Below are 6326 nucleotides of genomic sequence, written 5' to 3' on the forward strand. Positions count from 1 at the left end.
CCAAACTGTGGAAGCTGCTCTCTGTCCTGGAGAGAGCAGGCATCTGAGTGGAACAGCTTTTCGCTACATTAACTCCCTTCCTCATGCTAGCCAAATGCTGATCTCATCCTCTGGCTGTGCTTTGCCCCATGTGCCCCCTGCAGCATCAGACACGGGCTGAGGAGAACAAGTCTTGCTGGCTGCCTCATCCCTTGCTGCTGGTGCCCACAGAGGGACCAGTAATGAGGATTCCTCACCAAACAGCAAATTAACAAGGCTTTATCCACCTTTCTCTTTGAGTCCTCATTATCCATTAAATTCGCATTTAGAGCCCAAATAAGGCATCATATCCAGGCAAGGTTGCCAGCCGTGTCTGTGAAAGCCCATTTGAGCTGCTCTCCACTGAGCATTAGCATTATATGCAACAGATCTGTGCATGGACCAAACGATCTCAGCTGCTTAAGGGCAGATACTTGTCTTGACAGAGGAAAGGTGGCCCCTGCCAGCACACACATATCTATTCCCTCCCAGCATTTATCCTTCTTTTTGTTAACTGGCAGCAAGTTCACTGCTGGTTTCTGAGGATCAAAGATGTGATCTGCATCTCTCCTGCTCATGGCATTTAAGGCAGGGTGCCAGGAGGCTGAAGCAACCAGGGTAACACACTTGATGACAGACCCATTGAAATTACCTGAGAGAGTTAATCCTCTCTCTAGTAAGTGGATGTTTTGTGCAAGGGCTTCTTTTAGGAGAGCTCAGGAGTCCAGAGGTCTCTTTGTCCTGACACTCCCATAGCATTGCAAGGTGTTAATCATTAAGCTGGACAAGCTTTTCAACAGCCCCTCTGGGTCTAAATCTGCCTTATTTTGCTGCAGAGACCCAAAGGATCTACACAAAAACCCCTCTACACACCTTCTCAGACACTGAAACTTGGGCACACTCTGAAGTCTTGGCACAAGGGACCTGTAGGTAAGGCTATGCGGAGAATCAAAGGCTTGTCAGAGAAAGAACCCCAAGAATCACTGAAGTGGGAAAAGACCCTTAAGAACTTAAGGCTAAACAGTAAACGATTCATTGCTTAGGAGAACAATTTTTAAAGCCAAAAGCCAAGGCAGATTAACTATCTATGTGTAGTTCCTTTAGGTGCTGATCAGAAGGACTGACACTTTTCAACCATGAGGAAACAGGAGAACAAAAGACAGGGTGCCCTGACCACTTTGTTACTAGACTCTCAAACTTCACGGCAGCTGATGCTGCCAGCAGTTCAAACCACTGACCCCACTTCAATGAGGGCCAGAGTAACTGTTCTGACTGCAGTGAAGTCAGCTGTGCACCTCTCAGGAACTGAGATAAGCATCTCTGCTCCCAGCAGGTCTCTGATTCACCTGTGGGCACAGTGCAATCAGAGGAAGGTGCTACAAAGCAGAGGTGCAGCACACCGCAGGTCTGAGCTGCAATACAGGGTTTGCAGGAATGGCTGGAGAAGAAAAGCCTAAAGGGAGCCAGGAGAGTTTAAGAAAATAAAGTTCAAAGTTTTTAACAGGCTTTGTCTCTGCCTTGATGTTTCTGCGCATGGCTGTCCCTGAAGCCCGAGGAAATTGAGCACAACCAGACCTGCAACTGTGGCTCCTGTCACACGTGCCCTCCTGGCAGCTCCGTTCAGCTCCAGCTCCAGAAACGACACAGCAGGCACGAGTTCTTTAAAAGCAATCCTCTCCTACTGGAGGTGGAAAAACTAAATGCCAGCTTAATTCATCTGGCACTTGTGTACATATTGCTAATGCTTACTCTGGAAAGCATTTCAGTACAAAAGCAGGCATGTAATCTGTTTTCTGCACTCTGAACTCAGATTATATTTTAACCATTGAGGCGTGATTCAGAGTCTGTGAAAGTCAGCAAGCGCCGTTCTATTGCACCTCAGGATTTTGGGGTCCACTGCCTGACACTGATCTCAGAGCACAGGTGTAAAGGTAAATACAGTGTAAAAGCCCCTTGCAGTCAGAGGTTATCCAACTTTATACCAGTGCAACAGAGAGATGAATTTGGCACAGATCCACCTACTTTGGATGTCTCAGTGTGTGACTCTGCTCCTCGTCTGCTCTGATTAGACACACAGGCTCACTGGAGGCTCCCCTTGGAATGGGGGTGCTGCTAACGATACCACAAATCTGTTTTTATGTAGTTTATTTATACAGTCTCAGGCACCGGGTACTAAATGTCATCAGTGAACAGCTATAAATCAGTGCTATGAAATCCACTGTAGATATTAACAAAAAATGAAACTCCTACTCATTTTATGAAGGCTTTAAAAACAAGATCAAGAGAACTGAGTATCACCCCAAAACACAAGCAGTTGTGGAAAGAAAAATAACCCAAATGGCAGCTCTCAGGCTCCCTCCCCAGATGGTGGGTTTAGAAGTGGTGTAATTGCCTGTTAACTGCTACGTATTGCACGAGGGGAAATTACACCCTCACATCCCTGTGTTTTCCTCTTCCCACTGCTGGCTGTGAAGAATCTGGGCTAGGAGAAGGGGCTGATAATGTGACTCATATTACTTCATGCACTAATCTTAGTTTCCCAGTTTCTCAGGAAAATCACTTAGGGATGAATGAGTCCTCTTCTATATTGATATAAGGTGACAAGGTATAGGCACGGGTGAGGTTCAGATGTCACACCTTCCCTTTGTCCCTGGTCGGGATAATTTGGAGTCGGGATATAGACAGTCTTTTGAAAAGTTTCCTGTAAGTTCACACTAAGCTTAGGATGAAAATGATGCTAAGAATTGCCTGTTCCAAAGAGAGCTGGAGGATTGTAAGGGGGTTAGATTAATCCCCTTTAAATGAAAACTTCCTCAGCTTTCATTCATTTCAATCTACGCACTTATAATAATCTACACACACCATTATAAGCCCTTTCTTCAGAGGGCTTCTCCTAAGCCTGTAGAAATTTCCACTGTTAGCTCTCACACCAAAAAGCAGCAAAACTCCAGCCTCTCATTTTCACTTCTCTGGGAAAGAGGGAGGGGAAGGAGCTGGACTGTGATAAAATACAGGCAAAATGCTCGTTTGCATTACCTTTCATTAACTTTTTAATTAAAGCAATTCTGCAGGCAAGGACCCAAAGTCAGAGGGAGACAGAAACAATCCAGCAGTAGGGGCAGAAATGTGGTAGAGCTGCCAAGTAAATTAGATGGTGGCAAGAGACCAAAAGCATGGACATAGTGGGGCAGAGTCTGAGCCATAAACTTGGAGGCACACTGGGGAAGAAAACAGTGAACAAATGAGCTGGCCATGCCCATGGAGTGAGAAAAGTGAACCAGCACCTAACTCCAATGGCAGGTACTTGAAAGCTAGAAAAATATTCCTTTCCAGGGGCCAGTCTGCCATCACTGGGCAGAGCTGAGCTGTTCCTGGTGCTGTGGTTGGAGGTTTGTTCAAGGATTTGCATCTTGGGCTTGTGGTTTTTTCTGAAGTCGGGGCAATTGAGCTTGTTGCAGGCCAACTCAACCACACACACATCCTGAGTGTTTCAGGTGCTGCTAGATCAGAGGATACTGTGCCAGAATGTCTGATTTAACTGAGAACTTCAGGGACCTAAGTTACTTTATCTTCAATGCTGTCAGGATGCCTCTGGATTTCCTCCAGGACTGGTGGCTGGCCCACCTTTTACAGGGTCAACTTCAAAATCCCTGAGGGGCTAGGAGAATATTTGAGATGGCACTAGATCAAATCCCAGTTGTTCGAGGATAATTTTGAGCTCAAGCTCTGAGAGATAGATTACAGTAGTAAACTCCCAGACACAGTAAGTTTTAGCAGTGTCTCTTGCTCCTCGTTTTTCTTGCTGCACGACTTTTTTCTGGCCTCTTGGCATGTAAATCACTGCCAGACTCACCGCTTCCACTTCTCCTGCATCACCAGGGGAATTTACCTATGCAGTACAACAGAGTGGAGATTTTACTGCCTTAAACTCCCCCGTTCCCACTTACTGGCACATCTCCTCTATCATTTGATATATCAGCTTTAATTCGCCTGCTGAGCCCTGCTCAAACCCAAGCTTGCTGCTCCACATGGTCCCAAAAGCATTACAAGAAAATTTTCCAGGAGATGCACTGAACCCAGGAGGGAAACAACGCAGTGAAGGCTTGTTCCAAGTGACTATTCTGGGAGGATTAGATGGGGGATTTTTCAAGACTAATCTCTTTAAATGAAAATTTCAGAATTTGATTAATTTTTTAATCTGCACATGGATTTGCATAAAATTACTGCACTGCCTCATTCACATTTGGCAAAAGAGAAAATGTCTGCAGCAAGAATGGGCAGACGGGTGCACGAGAGGGTGTGCAGGGACAGGGTGAGGGGCCTTTGCCCTCTCTCACTGCAGTGCTCCTGTATCCATAAGTGGGAAAAAGGATGAGGGTGATCAGCAGCAGTATGATGAGACCAGAGGGTTTGCCAGACAGGCAAAGGGAAAGTAGGATGGAGCCTGGATACCTTTGTTTTAAGAATATGCTGAGCTCTGGGAAACCCAGGAGTCCTAGTTTCCAGTACATGGCTTTCTATATGTTGCTTGGAAAAGAAATATGTTGCTCTCATGACTGATTTACTCACCAGGAAAGTATCAACAGGGTCTCTTTGCCTTTGATGAGGAATGTGGCTTAAGGCCAAACACAGAGAAGATAAGTGTTCTATTCAGCATTTTATATATATAGATCAGTATCATTAACAAAAAAAAATTAACTGGATTTGACATATGCATCTTACCAGTTTTTCTAGGTCATACTCCCTTCACTCCCTATATACCTTTTGGAAATTATTTTCCCATGCTCTGGGGATTGCAAGGAAGAAAAACTTTTCACTAAAAATTCTTCTGTAGCTCAATACAGAACACTACTAGCCTGAACCCAAGCCCATGCCAAGTCTACTTCCTTTCATGCTGTAATTTCTCAAACTCCCTATTCTGAGTCAACTTGCCATCAAAGATGAGAGTCATTTAAAATACAGGGAAAGATCACAGTATTCTAGAGAAGATGAAAAGCTGTGAGGCTTGAGGACTGGAACAGTAGAAAGGGGTTGAAATTCAGTGCTGTGAAATACAAGGTCATGGTCTTTGGGATTAATAGCAGAAAATTATGAGCTCCTCAGCTGGAAATAACATAAGAGGAGAAAGAGCCAGGAATCTTAATCAGTCACAGGATGACAATTACAGCTGCCCTCTGGGCTGAGACAAGAGGCTGTGGGGAACGTGGAAAGCAGCAGATGTGAACTGCCTGGACTTTGCTGAGGTTTTTGACATAATTTCTGTGAGCACGCTGGAGGGTGGGCTGGGCAATCACAGCCAGCCCCACTGGAAACCAGCCTGACCACTGGGCTCAGAGGGCAGAAAGCAATGGCTCAGGGTCCAGCTGACATCTGGTAATCAACAGGGACTCTGCTGGGGTTTGTGTCACCCTATGGCTTCATTAGTGACCCGGAGAGTAGCACAGAATGCTTAATTTGGGGGGAGCTGCTGATGGAGGCACCTTCCAGAGGAACTGTGATAAGGTCAGGGCCCACAGAAACCTCAGGGCATTCAGTAGGGAGAAGTGTGAACTTTTGCTGCTGAGCAAGCACAAGTCCCTGTATTGTGCAGGTTCCAGTGGTATCTAATACAGAAATGCATAGGCAGAATAACTGCATTTGATCGATATTACTCAAGCAGCAATTAAACGTTTTTTCCATTAACTAATTTTGCAGGGGCATTATCCATAATTCCTACTTAATATGACATTTTTCTAGGAGATCCAATTAACCTGCCAGCTAAATTCCAGCTTGGTATACACTGACAAACTAAGTTCCAACGATTAGGAAGAAAGGCAGAAGAATAAAAAGGAAGTGACAAAATATCAAATCAACAACCCACGGTGTTATACAACTGTAAAACTTAGCTAAGTATTGTAGGTGTTTTGAAGTAAATTGTCTTATGATGTTATTGGTGAGTCACCTCTGGGGCCTGCAGGAGATAATCCAGGCTTTGATCCTGCAATTTAGAGTGTGCAGGAGGCACGACATTCCGAGCTTTTCTAAAACCTCTCATCACACAAAAATCAGTTGAGGGTTTTGAACTGGCCTAACAAAGGCGCAGCTGACCCCGAGATCCTCAGGTGGAACGAGGGCATGTTCTGGTATCCCTGGACTCCACTGTGAAAGTCTTGACTTTGTTTCAAAGTAAAAAAAGGTAAATCATTCTGAGGAGCCAATCCCACTGCAGCGTGAAAGGATGAGTCCGCTGAGATCTCTAAACATGTAACAGGGAGCTCCAGCGAGCAAACAGCAAGGGCAGCGACTCTGAGAAAAGAAATACTTGACTA

Source organism: Sylvia atricapilla, chromosome 11 (assembly GCF_009819655.1).
Source record: "Sylvia atricapilla isolate bSylAtr1 chromosome 11, bSylAtr1.pri, whole genome shotgun sequence".
Lineage (NCBI taxonomy): Eukaryota > Metazoa > Chordata > Aves > Passeriformes > Sylviidae > Sylvia > Sylvia atricapilla.